Below are 15,499 nucleotides of genomic sequence, written 5' to 3'. Positions count from 1 at the left end.
TTATCTGGGCATGAATTAGGCAAATAGCCTAATCTCTGCCGTGCAGATGTCCTTCTCCCGGAGATGCGGAGGATCTGTCCAGCGAAATCTTGACAGATCGGAAAAGCTGTTTTTCAGCGCATGCACATTGCGCCCAGAAAACCAGCTTTTGCAATGCCTCGCCGGGTCCATGCAGACTCAGCGAGGCCGGAATTTTCAGCCCATAGACAGATTAAAGGAATGGGTAGACGGATGGTAGGTGCACAGTGTGAGGTAATACATTTTGGGAGATAACAACAGGAATGGGGGTATTGTATATACTTAATGGAAGGACACTGGAGGACCTTGGAGTTCAATACATAGGGGGAGAAATTGAGTGAGCAAATGTCTTTGCAACCGTGCGCCGTGCAGACAGTGACTCCCGCCATATTGGGTGGTAGTTTAGTGGCGATCTCCTGTGTCTGGAGATTGTGACATCATTGCCGCGTGCATCGCCTCGTTAACATCCTGGACCCGAAATTCACTTTCGCCCCCTGCAGCACTGCCAGGCGAAAACACCAGAGGCTGCAGGAGATGCGGCTTGGGCGGCCGGCAGCTACCAGGGCGATAATTAAAGGCAAGATGGCGGGGGTAAGTAAAAAAAAAACTTACCTTTGCTGATGCTGTTTTCTTCGCTGGTTCCTGCCTGCGAACATTCAGCCCGGTGCTCTGCTTGATCGTGGGATTGCCACGGCCTTGGTGGTCCAGATAGGTGATTTTTAAATTGCAGAGCCTGCAGCGAGGGAGGGAAGGGGCACTTTGCAAGCGGCAGCGCTGCATGGCCCAGTGTGCACCCACGTTCTTTAGCACTCCAGGATGGGAGGGGAGCACTACTCCACTTCTTTCCTGGAGCGTTAAAGCCAATTTTTTAAAAGCTGGGAAGCATTTGCGCCTGGCGCTAAGTTTTCCAGCTTTCAAAAGTGACCATCCCCAAATTAGGCTATGATGAATTTCACCCCCCATTTTCACCTGAAAATGCAACTATTGGCACAACTAAGATGTACGGGCTGGATTTTCGGCTTTTGCGATTTTGCGGCAGAGCGGTAAAGATGCCGCCTGAAAATAGTTTGCGCCCTTCGCTGCAAGATTTGCCAAAAATTTAAGATGGAGGAGGGTTAGCGTTAACTCGGGCATTGCACAATAGACGATTCGGAAAGATAGACAAGAAGGGAAAGGAGGTGGGGTAGCTCTGTTAATAAAGGATGATATCAGGGCAGTTGTGAGAGATGATATTGGTGCTAATGAACAAAATGTTGAATCATTGTGGGTGGAGATTAGAGATCGTAAGGGGATAAAGTCACTGGAGGACGTAGTTTATAGGCCCCCAAATAATAACTTCACGGGGGAGCGGGCAATAATCAAGGGAATAATGGAAGCATGTGAAAAAGGAATGGCAGTAGTCATGTGGGATTTTAACCTACATATCGATTGGTCAACTCAAATCGCACAGGGTAGCCTGGAAGAGGAATTCATAGAATGCATACGGGATTGTTTCTTAGAACAGTATATTACAGAACCTACAAGGGAGCAAGCTAGCTTAGATCTGGTCCTGTGTAATGAGACAGGAAAAATAAACGATCTCCTAGTAAAAGATCCTCTCGGAATGAGTGATCACAGTATGGTTGAATTTGTAATACAGATTGAGGGTGAGGAAGTTGTGTCAGAAATGAGCATACTATGCTTAAACAAAGGGGACTACAGTGGGATGAGGGCAGAGTTGGCTAAAGTAGACTGGAAACACAGACTAAACGGTGGCACAATTGAGGAACAGTGGAGGACTTTTAAGGAGCTCTTTCATAGTGCGCAACAAAAATATATTCCAGTGAAAAAGAAGGGTGGTAAGAAAAGGGATAACCAGCTGTGGATAACCAAGGAAATAAAGGAGAGTATCAAATCAAAGACCAATGCGTATAAGGTGGCCAAGATTAGTGGGAAACTAGAAGATAGGGACAATTTTAAACAACAGCAAAGAATTACTAAAAAAGCAATAAAGAAAGGAAAGATAGATTACGAAGGTAAACTTGCGCAAAACATAAAAACAGATAGTAAAAGCTTTTACCGATATATAAAACTGAACATAGTGACTAAAGTAAATGTTGGTCCCTTAGAAGATGAGAAGGGGGATTTAATAATGGGAAATGTGGAAATGGCTGAGGCCTTAAACAATTATTTTGCTTCGGTCTTCACAGTGGAAGACACAAAAACCATGCCAAAAATTGCTGGTCACAGGAATGTGGGAAGGGAGGACCTTGAGACAATCACTATCACTAGGAGGATAGTGCTGGACAGGCTAATGGGACTCAATGTAGACAAGTCCCCTGATCCTGATGAAATGCATCCCAGGGTAATAAAAGAGATGGCGGAAGTTATAGCAGATGCATTCGTTATAATCTACCAAAATTCTCTGGACTCTGGGGAGGTAGCAACGGATTGGAAAGCAGCTAATGTAACACGTCTGTTTAAAAAAGGGGGCAGACAAAAGGCAGATAACTATAGGCCGGTTAGTTTAACATCTATAGTGGGGAAAATGCTTGAAACCATCATTAAGGAAGAAATAGCGGGATATCTAGATAGGAATAGTGCAATCACGCAGACGCAGCATGGATTCATGAAGGGGAAATCATGTTTAACTAATTTACTGGAATTCTTTGAGGATATAACGAGCATGGTGGATAGAGGTGTACCGATGGATGTGGTTTATTTAGATTTCCAAAAGGCATTCAATAAGGTGCCACATAAAAGATTACTGCAGAAGATAGAGGTACGCCGAGTCAGAGGAAATGTATTAGCATGGATAGAGAATTGGAAAGCAGAGAGTCGGGATAAATGGGTCCTTTTCGGGGTGGAAATCGGTGGTTAGTGGTGTGCCACAGGGATCGGTGCTGGGACCACAACTGTTTACAATATACATAGATGACCTGGAAGAGGGGATAGAGTGTAATGCAACAAAATTTGCAGATGACACAAAGATTAGTGGGAAAGCGGGTTGTGTAGAGGAGATAGAGAGGCTGCAAGGAGATTTGGATAGGTTAAGCGAATGGGCTAAGGTTTGGCAGATGGAATACAATGTCGGAAAGTGTGAGGTCATCCACCTTGGGAAAAAAAACAGTATAAGGGAATATTATTTGAATGTGGAGAAATTACAACATGCTGAGGTGCAGAGGGACCTGGGGGTCCTTGTGCATGAATCCCAAAAAGTTAGTTTGCAGGTGCAGCAGGTAATCAGGAAGGTGAATGGAATGTTGGTCTTCCTTGCAAGAGGGATGGAATACAAAAGCAGGGAGGTCCTGCTGCAACTGTATAGGGTATTGGTAAGGCCGCACCTGGAGTACTGCGTGCAGTTTTGGTCACCTTACTTAAGGAAGGATATACTGGCTTTGGAGGGGATACAGAGACAATTCACTAGGCTGATTCCGGAGATGAGGGGGTTACCTTATGATGATAGATTGAGTAGACTGGGTCTTTAATCGTTGGAGTTCAGAAGAATGAGGGGTGATCTTATAGAAACATTTAAAATAAGGGATAGACAAGATAGAGGCGGAGAGGTTGTTTCCACTGGTCAGGGAGATTAGAACTAGGGGGCATAGCCTCAAAATACGGGGGAGCCAATTTAAAACCGAGTTGAGAAGGAATTTCTTCTCCCAGAGGGTTGTGAATCTGTGGAATTCTCTGCCCAAGGAAACAGTTGAGGCTAGCTCATTGAAAATATTCAAGTCACAGATAGATAGATTTTTAACCAATAAGGGAATTAAGGGTTACGGGGAGCGGGCAGGTAAGTGGAGCTGAGTCCACGGCCAGATCAGCCATGATCTTATTAAATGGCGGAGCAGGCTCGAGGGACTAGATGGCCTACTCCTGTTCCTAATTCTTATGTTCTTATGTTCTTATGTAAATGCTTCCATAACCATGGCTAGATCTGCGGGCTGCGCCATTTCCAGCCCCGTGGTGGGCAATGGCAGCCTACTGAGAACATCGGCGCAGTTTTCTGTGCCTGGCCTGTGACGGATGGCGTAGTTGTATGCGGACAACATGAGCGCCCAACTCTGGAAGTGGGTCGATGCGTTGGTATTTATCCCTTTGCTCTCGGAAAGCAGGGATATAAGTGGCTTATGGTCAGTTTCCATTCAAATTTTAGCCCAAACAGGTATTGATGCATTTTCTTTACCCCATAGACACACGCTAACGTTTCTTTTTCAATCATGTTGTAGGCTCTCTCGGCCTTAGACAGACTCCTGGATGCATAAGCAACCGGTTGCAGTTTCCTGAAATCATTAGCTTGTTGCAACACACACCCGACACCATATGACGACGCATCACATGCTAGTACCAAACGCTTACACGATCATACAACACAAGCAATTTGTTTGAGCATAACAATTTTCTCGCTTTTACAAAGGCATTTTCTTGGCTTTTGCCCCAAACCCATTCGCCCCCTTTTCGTAGTAAGACATGCAATGGTTCTAACAGTGTGCTGAGACCCGGTAAGAAGTTACCAAAGTAGTTCAGGAGTCCCAGAAACAACTGCAGCTCCGTCACGTTCTGTGGCCTCGGTGCGTTCTCGTTTGCATCCGTCTTTGCTTTGGTGGGCCTGATACCGTCCGCCCCAATCCTCCTTCCCAGGAACTCCACTTCAGGCACCAGAAAACGCACTTCGAGTGTTTTAACCTGAACCCCATGCGGTTGAGTCGACTAAGAACCTCCTCCAGGTTCTGCAGATGCTCGACTGTGTTCCGACCTGTGACCAAGATGTCGTCCTCGAAGACGACGGTGTGCGGGACCGGCTTCAGTAATCATTCCATGTTTCCCTGGAATATCGCCGCCGCTGATCGGATTCCAAAGACCTTTGTGCGTGTTGATGCAGGTGAGGGCCTTCGATGATTCTTCCTGTTCCTGCGCCATGTAGGCTGAAGTCAGATCCAGCTTCGTGAATGTCTTTCCTCTCGCCAGCGTTGCAAAGAGGTTGTCGGCCTTTGTTAGTGGCTATTGCTCCTGCAGGGAGAAACGACTGATAGTTACTTTGTAATCGCCACAGATTCTGATGGTGCCCTCTCCCTTGAGGACTTGGACAATGGAACTGGCCCACTTGCTGAACTCGATCAGTGAAATGATGCTCTCTCATTGCAGCCGGTCTAGCTTGATCTCTACCCTTTCTCTCATCATGTATGGTACTGCTCTCGCCTTGATGGGTCGCACCCCTGGAATTTGGTGGATCTGCACTTTTGCTCCTTGGAAATTCCCGATGCTTGGTTCGAACAGCGAAGGAAATTTGTTTAAGACCTGGGCACACGAAGTGTCGTCAGCAGGCGATAGCGCTCGGACTTCGTCCCAGTTCCAGCATATCTTTCCCAGCCAGCTCCTGCCGAGCAGCATGGGGCCATCGCCCGGTACCACCCAGAGTGGTAGCTTGTGCACTGCTCCATCGTAAGAGACCTTTAGGGTAGTACTGCCGATTACAGGAATCAGTACTTCTGTGTAAGTTCTTAGTTTCGTGCGAATTGGAGTTAAGACCGGCCTTCAGGCCTTGTTGCACCACCGCCTTTCAAAAGTCTTTTTGCCCATGATGGACTGGCTCGCATCCATGTCTAGCTCCATTGACACCGGGAGTCCATTTAGTTCAACATTCAGCATTATCAGGGGACAATTCGTGGTGAATGTGTGTACCCCATGTACCTCCGCCTCTTCTATCTGAGGCTCTGGTTCGTCGTGATCCTCCTCTGCAACATGGTGGTTTGCAGGTTTAACAGGCTTGGCAGCTTGCCTGCACACTCATTGGAGGTGTCCCATTGTTCCACAACCCTTGCAAACATATCTTTTGAAGCGGCATGAATGGAAATGATGATCACCCCCGCAGCGCCAACAAGGTCTTAATGACCTTGCATTCATCACCCTTGATGGTGGACTCCGGGATATCTGCGGACGTGTAGCTGCAGGTATGTGTGACCTGCCCTGTATGTTACGATTTGAAAACAACATCACTTTGTTCACAGTACTTTTAGCAGCACTTGTGTGCTGAGAGATTTGCTTCGTATTGTCACTGGTGGCTATGACCGCCTGGTCTATCGCTGTGGCCTTACTCAAGGTTGGGTCTCTACAGTCAAAAGTTTGCGAAGTATGGTTTCATGGCCAATTCCAAGTACAAAAAAGTCTCTGAGCATGTGCTCCAAATGTCCTTCAAATTCGCAAGGCGTCTTAGCTCGGCGACATAACTCGCCACTTTCTGGCCTTCAGATCTTTTGTAGGTGTAGAACTGGTACCTCACCATCAGAACACTTTCCTTCGGGTTCAAATGTTCTCGGACCAGTGTGCACAAATCATCGCACGATTTCTCTGTTTGTTTCGCTGGGGTGAGCAGATTCTTCATGAGGCCATACATTGGTGCCCCACAGATGGTGAGGAGGATCGCCCTTCGTTTGGCAGCGCTCTCTTCCCCATCTAGCTCGTTGGCCATGAAGTATTGGTTGAGTCACTCCACTAAAGTTTCCCAATCATCTCCCTCCGAAAATTTCTCCAGGATGTCCACTGTTCTCTGCATCTTTGGGTTAGCTATCTGTATCTTGTCGCTAGTTATTCTGTATGGAGAAAGAGTCAGACTGAACACTGTGAGCTGAAAGTAAAGTGTGACCGTAGTCTTTTATTGCAGCTCTCCAGAGTGCCTCTCCAACCTGTGAAGCCTTCTTGAATACCTGTGCTCTCAAGGGATTATGGGATCCCTTGGGACTCCGGGGAATGAGCCCTCTGATGGCTGTACAGACTAAATACAAGTCCACATATATAATACTGCCACTCACTGATGTTGAGGAATGGGTGTTGGCACTAATAGGAGCACCAACTTGGACAGTTGCCGGGGGCGATGCTGAGCCCCCTTCGGTTAGTGAGGGTATGTAAATGGATGCGCGGCTGAAGAGACTGCACTGGGATGTATAATGAAGTGGCACTGGGCCTTCAAATGAACAAGTGCAATGCCACTTTCCTCATGCCATCCAGCCCCCTCCCCTGCTGCTAACCACACATATGTTTTTTTGTGCTTGCAGAAGAACAGCCACAATCGCACCAGTCTTCCAGTGACTCATCAACCTCAGGCCATGGCAGTGATGACGAGGTTGATGAGACAACTCAGATAACTGAGATGCAGAGTCTACCAGTTGACCCGACTCAAGACACGACATCTAGGGATGAAGACAATTTTCTGGGGTTTGAGCCTTCGGAAGCTCCTGGCCACAGTTGCCTACAGCAACACAATGCGAGAGGGGAATCTCGCAGGCCAGTTCTCCGGAGGATGAGTCAGTAATGTCAGTCTGTTCAACGACAGGCACATATGGAACTTGACTTGGTGGAAATATCCAAGGACAACACAAGCATGTACCGTGAGCTCATGGATGCATTAGGACGGATCCCTGAGAGCATGGGCAAGCTTTCTGTGACTGTTGCGAAGGCAGCGTCACGCATTGTCGGTGCAACTCAGGACTCCAGTGAGGCCATCATTGCCCACACACAGAGGCTGGTGGCCTCCAGTGGTGTTCCAGAGTGTGTGGCGCGTGCCCTTGATCACGTCGCAGCCTCGAGCCCATCGCAGGCATAAGCTATGTTGCAGCTTGGTGATGTGAGGCAGTCGATGACTGCTGCCATCCTCTCTGCGTTCCCCACTGTCCAATGGGGAAGGGATGGTGCCAAAGCAGACCAGCAAGTTATGGAGACACATCGTGCACCGGGACGCTGAGGCCCAGCCCTGTCGGAGTGTCAGTGGCTCCCAGGAAATGGAAGGTGCTGTCCTTCCTCAGGATGACAGAATTTCGGCTCCCACCACTGACTCACCAACAATGAACCATACACCGTACACACCCCAGCCATCAGTGACTACTTCCGCTGATGATGAGGCGCAGCAGTCCATGGCCGGGCCTTCCAAGCCAAGAGCCGGTCCAGGGCATCCTCATACACTGTCTGCACTGTCTGATCGCCCCAACACAGTAGCCCTCTAGCAGCATTACTGTAGGCACTGAGGCCGCATTGAGGAGGAGCAGCAGGCAGCAGGCATTGGTAAGGGCGGGGATGAAGGGAAGGGGGGGGAAGTGTCTGTCAAAGAGCCATTATGGGGTGGCACATGCTTGTGCTGATGCATAGCTTAACAATGAGTAGATGTGTAAATAGTTGACTCTTAACAATTTACTTCTTTTGGAATGACTTGCTGCAGAACACAGTTTACTGTATCATTTGGGGTTGTTGGGATGGGGGCATTGTTTCTTATTAATTTTTATAAAAATGTTTCTTTGACCTTTGCCATTGGTGTCATGTGTCTCATTCCAGAATTCAGTGTAGATGAGCCTTTATGGTGGCACTGAGTCGCGAGTCTTAGCTGCATCCCCAACTTCCCCATTCAAGCAAACCGGTTAATTACGAGCTGGCGATGTGCAGGTCTTGCTGCAGCAGCATATCCACGCTTCCTCCCACGTGGATGGGGTGGCTCTGCAATCGGTTCATCGCCAGGCTCATCTTCGTCATCCTCCTCCTCCTGAGGTGGGCCTGCAATCCCCACTGGCAATGTCTGGCCCCTCATAACATAAGAACATAACATAAGAATTAGGAACAGGAGTAGGCCATCTAGCCCCTCGAGCCTGCTCTGCCATTCAATAAGATCATGGCTGATCTGGCTGTGGACTCAGCTCCACTTACGCGCCCGCTCCCCGTAACCCTTAATTCCCTTATTGGTTAAAAATCTATCTATCTGTGATTTGAATACATTCAATGAGCTAGCCTCAACTGCTTCCTTGGACAGAGAATTCCACAGATTCACAACCCTCTGGGAGAAGAAATTCCTTCTCAACTCAGTTTTAAATTGGCTCCCCCGTATTTTGAGGCTGTGCCCCCTAGTTCTAATCCCCCCTACCAGTGGAAACAACCTCTGTGCCTCTATCCTGTCTATCCCTTTCATTATTTTAAATGTTTCTATAAGATCAACCCTCATCCTTCTGAACTCCAATGAGTAAAGACCCAGTCTACTCAATCTATCATCATAAGGTAACCCCCTCATCTCCGGAATCAGCCTAGTGAATCGTCTCTGTACCCCCTCCAAAGCCAGTATATCCTTCCTTAAGTAAGGTGACCAAAACGGCAAGCAGTACTCCAGGTGCGGCCTTACCAATACCCTATACAGTTGCAGCAGGACCTCCCTGCTTTTGTACTCCATCCCTCTCGCAATGAAGGCCAACATTCCATTCGCCTTCCTGATTACCTGCTGCACCTGCAAACTAACTTTTTGGGATTCATGCACAAGGACCCCCAGGTCCCTCTGCACCTCAGCATGTTGTAATTTCTCCCCATTCAAATAATATTCCCTTTTACTGTTTTTTTTCCCAAGGTGGACGATCTCACACTTTCCGACATTGTATTCCAACTGCCAAACCTTAGCCCATTCGCTTAACCTATCCAAATCTCTTTGCAGCCTCTCTGTGTCCTCTACACAACCCGCTTTCCCACTAATCTTTGTGTCATCTGCAAATTTTGTTGCACTACACTCTGTCCCCTCTTCCAGGTCATCTATGTATATTGTAAACAGTTGTGGTCCCAGCACCGATCCCTGTGGCACACCACTAACCGCCGATTTCCAACCCGAAAAGGACCCATTTATCCCGACTCTCTGCTTTCTGTTCGCCAGCCAATTCTCTATCCATGCTAATACATTTCCTCTGACTCCGCGTACCTCTATCTTCTGCAGTAACCTTTTGTGTGGCACCTTATCGAATGCCTTTTGGAAATCTAAATACACCACATCCATCGGTACACCTCTATCCACCATGCTCGTTATATCCTCAAAGAATTCCAGTAAATTAGTTAAACATGATTTCCCCTTCATGAATCCATGCTGCGTCTGCTTGATTGCACTATTCCTATCTAGATGTCCTGCTATTTCTTCCTTAATGATAGTTTCAAGCATTTTCCCCACAGCAGATGTTAAACTAACCGGCCTATAGTTACCTGCCTTTTGTCTGCCCCCTTTTTTAAACAGAGGCGTTACATTAGCTGCTCTCCAATCCGCTGGTACCTCCCCAGAGTCCAAAGAATTTTGGTAGATTATAACGAAAGCATCTGCTATAACTTCTGCCATCTCTTAATACCCTGGGATGCATTTCATCAGGATCAGGGGACTTGTCTACATTGAGTCCCATTAGACTGTCCAGCACTACCCCCCTAGTGATAGTGATTGTCTCAAGGTCCTCCCTTCCCACATTCCTGTGACCAGCAATTTTTGGCATGGTTTTTGTGTCTTCCACTGTGAAGACCGAAGCAAAATAATTGTTTAAGGTCTCAGCCATTTCCACATTTCCCATTATTAAATCCCTCTTCTCATCTTCTAAGGGACCAACATTTACTTTAGTCACTATTTTCCATTTTATATATCTGTAAAAGCTTTTACTATCTGTTTTTATGTTTTGCGCAAGTTTACCTTGGTAATCTATCTTTCCTTTCTTTATTGCTTTTTTAGTCATTCTTTGCTGTTGTTTAAAATTTTCCCAATCCTCTAGTTTCCCACTAACCTTGGCCACCTTATACGCATTGGTTTTTAATTTGATACTCTCCTTTATTTCCTTGGTTATCCACGGCTGGTTATCCCTTCTCTTACTGCCCTTCTTTTTCACTGGAATATATTTTTGTTGCGCACTATGAAAGAGCTCCTTAAAAGTCCTCCACTGTTCCTCAATTGTGCCACCGTTTAGTCTGTGTTTCCAGTCTACTTTAGCCAACTCTGCCCTCATCCCATTGTAGTCCCCTTTGTTTAAGCATAGTATGCTCGTTTCTGACACAACTTCCTCACCCTCAATCTGTATTACAAATTCAACCATACTGTGATCACTCATTCCGAGAGGATCTTTTACCAGGAGATCGTTTATTTTTCCTGTCTCATTACACAGGACCAGATCTAAGATAGCTTGCTCCCTTGTAGGTTCTGTTACATACTGTTCTAAGAAACAATCCCGTATGCTTTCTATGAATTCCTCCTTCAGGCTACCCTGTGCGATTTGAGTTGACCAATCGATATGTAGGTTAAAATCCCCCATGACTGCTGCCGTTCCTTTTTCACATGCCTCCATTATTCCCTTGATTATTGCCCGCCCCACCGTGAAGTTATTATTTGGGGGCCTATAAACTACGCCCACCAGTGACTTTTTCCCCTTACTATCTCTAATCTCCACCCACAATGATTCAACATTTTGTTCATTAGAGCCAATATCGTCTCTCACAACTGATGGCTAAGTTGTTTAGTATGCAGCACAACACAATGAATTTGGAGACCTGTTGAGGGGAGTATTGAAGGCTGCCTCCAGAGCGGTGCAGACATCGAAAGTGCTGCTTGAGCACGCCAATTGTCTGTCGATGATGTTGCAGGTGGCTGCATGGCTGTCAGTGTAGCGTTGCTCGGCTTCTGTGGTGGGGTTGCAGAAGGAGGTCATGAGCCAGGTAGCTAGGCCCTAACTTTTGGCCCAGTGGCAGGAAGCGAAGGGTCGATGGATGTTTTTCTGATTGGAAGACTGTTTCCAGTAGGGTTCCACAGAGCTCAGTACTAGGTCCCTTTCTTTTTGTGGTATACATCATTGATTTAGAGTTCAATGTCAGGGTCATGATTAAGAACTTTGTAGATGATGCAAAAATTGGCCATGTGGTTGATAGTGAGGAAGAAAGCAGTAGAATGCAGGAAGATATCAATCGACTGGTCTTGTGGGCATAAAAATGCCAAATGGAATTCAATGTGGAGAAGTGTGAGGTAATGCATTTGAGGAGGGCTGACAAGGAAAGGGAATACACAATAAATGGTAGCATACTGAGAAGTGTAGAGGAACAGAGGGACCTTGGAATACTTGTCCACAGATCCCTGAAGGTAACAGGACAAGTGGATAAGGTGGTTAATAAGGCATATGGGATACTTTCCTTTATTAGCCCGAAGCATAGAATATAAGAGCAGGGAGGTTATACATGAACTGTCTAAAACTAGTAAGGCCACAGCTAGAGTACCTTGTATAGTTCTGATCACCACATTACAGGAAAGATGTGATTACACTAGAGAGGGCACAGAGGAGATCTATAAGGATGTTGCCAGGATGGGAGAATTTTAGCTGTGAGGAAAGATTGGATAGGCTGGAGTTGTTTTCTTTGGAATGGAGGAGGCTGAGGGGAGACTTAATTGAGGTGGATAAAATTATGTGGGGCTTAGATAGAGTGGATCGGAAGGACCTATTTCCCATGGCAGAGAGGTCAATAAACAGGGGCATAGATTCAAAGTAATTGGTTAACTGATTGGAGGGGAGTTGAGCAGAACTTTTTTCACCCAGAGGATGGTGGGGGATCTGAAAGGGTGGCAGAGGCAGAAACCCTCATTGCATTTAAAAAGCACTTGGATATGCATTTGAAGTGTTGTAACATACAAGGCTACGGACCAAAAGCTAGAAAGTAGGATTAGGCTGGATAACTCTTTTTCAGCTGGCACAGATATGCTGGGACAAATGGCCTCCTCCTGTGCAATAAATTTATATGATTCAAGCCAGGTTAACTTCAATCGTTTGTGGTATTACCTAGGTGGAAAGTCCCCACATTCTAGGTATTGTTCAGTAAAAGGTAAAAAGAGATTTTGAATGAGGGAAACAAAATCACTTCTCCCAATGCTGTCAATCATCTAATTGTATAACTCTGCAAAAATAATATCTGATGAAACACGGTTGGCCTATTGACATATAGCCAGTCCAAAAAGCACAATGTGTAGCACATTTCTGAAAAATGACCTGCTGGAAATTATGTGTATTTAAAAAGAAAAAAGAATGAAAGATTTTCATTTATATAGTGCCTTTTGCAACCTCAGGAAGTCACAAAGTGCTTTCCAACCAATGAAATACTTTTTAAGTGTAGTCATTGTTGTGTTCTCGCTCAGGCCAACCTCCCCAACATCGAAGCATTGACCACACCTATCTTCCACATGCCCGATACTGGACTCCCAAAACAAGCGCTCTACTCAGAGCTCCGACACGGCAAGCGAGTCCCAGATGGGCAGAGGAAACGTTTCAAGAGTATCTTCAAAGCCTCCTTGAAAAAGTGCAACATCACCACCGACACCTGGGAATCTCTGGCCCAAGGCCGCTCAAAGTGGAGGAGAAGCATCCGGGAAGGTGCCGAACACCTCAAGTCTCTTTGACAGGAGCAAGTGGAAGCCAAGCGCAAACAGCGGAAGTTGCGCACGACAACCCAAACACCCGACCCCTCAACCACCATCTGCCCCACCTGTGACAGAGACTGTAGGCCATATTAGTATGGAAGCAAGTCACCCTTGACTCCGGAGGACTGCCTAAGACGAAGAAGAGAATGTAGCAAACACAGCAGCCAATTTACACAGAGCAACTTCCAACAAACAGCAATGTGATAATAATAACCAGATAATTTGTTTATTTTAGAGATGTTGGTTGAGAGATAAATATTGTCCAGGACACTCGGGAGAACCCTCCTGCTCTTACTTGAAATAGCCCCATGGGATCTTTTACATCCACCCGAGAGGGCAGAAGGGACTTTGGTTTAATATCTCATCTGAAAGACGAGCATCTCTGACAGTATAGCACTCTCTCAGCACTGCATGGACTGTCCATCAGCCTAGATTTTGTGCTTAACTCTCTGGAATGGGACTTGAACCCACAACCTTCTGATGTAGAAGCAATAATTCTATCATTGAGCCATGGCTGACAACTATAATCAGGACAGAACACCATCAATTTGGTGATCAGAAAATTATGACAACACTAGTATATTTTCAAAGTGCACCAATTCATAATTGTTGATTTCAGGTGTCCGTGGAATATTATTGATGTGCCCAGTTATTAATCTATTGTTGCTGGTTTTAATTCTCAAATGAAATTCGACTACACATACATCCAGTTATTTCCTTTTGATACAAAGACAGCTCTTCTAGTGACTGGGAAATATTTTGTTCATACTGAGTCCAGTAAACAAGTAGTGTCAGCTGTAAAGGGAAAGTCTGCTTGTTCCCTTAGTCTACGTACAACTCAGGTGCTACAGCTCACCAATTCACCTTCAGCAGGCAAGAATGTTAATGTTCTAATATTGGAGTGGGCCAGTTACAGTAAGTTCTTTCATATATTCTATGGTATTGGTAAGAATGTTCCTTCTCCACCCAATGCAACAACAGTCCCTCCATCCACTGAACCGAGTCCTCACAACTACCATCTGAATACCCTCATACAGTCCAACTTCATGGGTGTTACCCTTACATGACTAAGAATATCAAGAACAACAGTAATCCAAGAAGAAAAATGTTTACTTTACAAAGCTACTTCTTCTCTCTTCATTTGACAATTGTTTGTACCGAACATGGCAGAAAATAAATCAGCTTGTGCAAAACCCTAGTGCTTGTTTTATGTGCTCGTTTACCTATTCTAGTGCTCCTATGAGATACATCTCCAGTGGCGACAAGGGAGGTGGAAGGCTGTTGAAGGACTCCTCAGATGGCCATGGTGGGTGACATCAAGTATCTCAGTCCTCAGTGGGCTCAGTTGTAGATTGCAATATCTCAGCAGTAGCCAGGATAATCAAACTCAGCTGGCTGCCTGGCACCAACAAGGGAACTGGTTGAGAGTATGGTAGGGTGCAAGCATGCTGTCACCCTGAGAGAGAACAGCATCTGTCTTTCCCATGGTGCCAATGCCATGGGGCTATTCTTTAATATTCCCACTATTCTGCATTTGAACAATGCAGAATTAATGAGGCACTCTCAAAGCCACTATCAATGTGTTTCTTCATGCTTTGCAACCCAGAGGATATGTTAGAGCTGAAAGCCAAGATGGCAGTAGTCTGAACTTCTGTCAAAGTCCCAGCTGCCACCAGAAACTCCATCATTGTTGTTATGTCTGTCATGTACTTGTGAATGACTCCACGAGGCAATGTGTTGTATTCAAACTGTAGTGACCATGGTCCTTTATTCCAAACTCCACATTGAGGCAATCGCATGGTGGCTTCCCTTTTATATAGCCCCTGCCACCAGGGCAGGACAGGAAACCCTGGTCTCCACCAGTTGCACCCTCTAGTGGTGCCAGCATAGTATATGTTGTGTATCTGTAAAGAATGCACTCCCATGTTCCGCCACCAGGGAGCACATCCCCAGAAGTCACAAGGGATCCCAGCACCTTTGGGAGCATTGTATATAAGCAGGCTCCTAAGGCCTGTTCCTCACTCTGGAGTATCTTAATAAAGACTGAGGTCATTGTTACTTTAACCTCCCTGCGTACAGTCTCATCTGTGTTAGGAACACAATAACTGACGATGAGTACACAAATCCAACGCAAAGATGCAGCAAACTGTGGGCATCCTGAGGAAGTTCTCGGAGGCTGAGGACTGGGAAGCCTATGTCGAACGGCTAGACCAGTACTTTGTAGCCAACGAGCTGGACGGAGAAGGAAGCGCTGAAAAAAGGAGAGCGGTCCTCCTCATGGTCTGC

Source organism: Pristiophorus japonicus, chromosome 10, assembly GCF_044704955.1.
Source record: "Pristiophorus japonicus isolate sPriJap1 chromosome 10, sPriJap1.hap1, whole genome shotgun sequence".
NCBI lineage: Eukaryota > Metazoa > Chordata > Chondrichthyes > Pristiophoridae > Pristiophorus > Pristiophorus japonicus.
Note: the sequence above shows the minus strand (reverse complement) of the source record.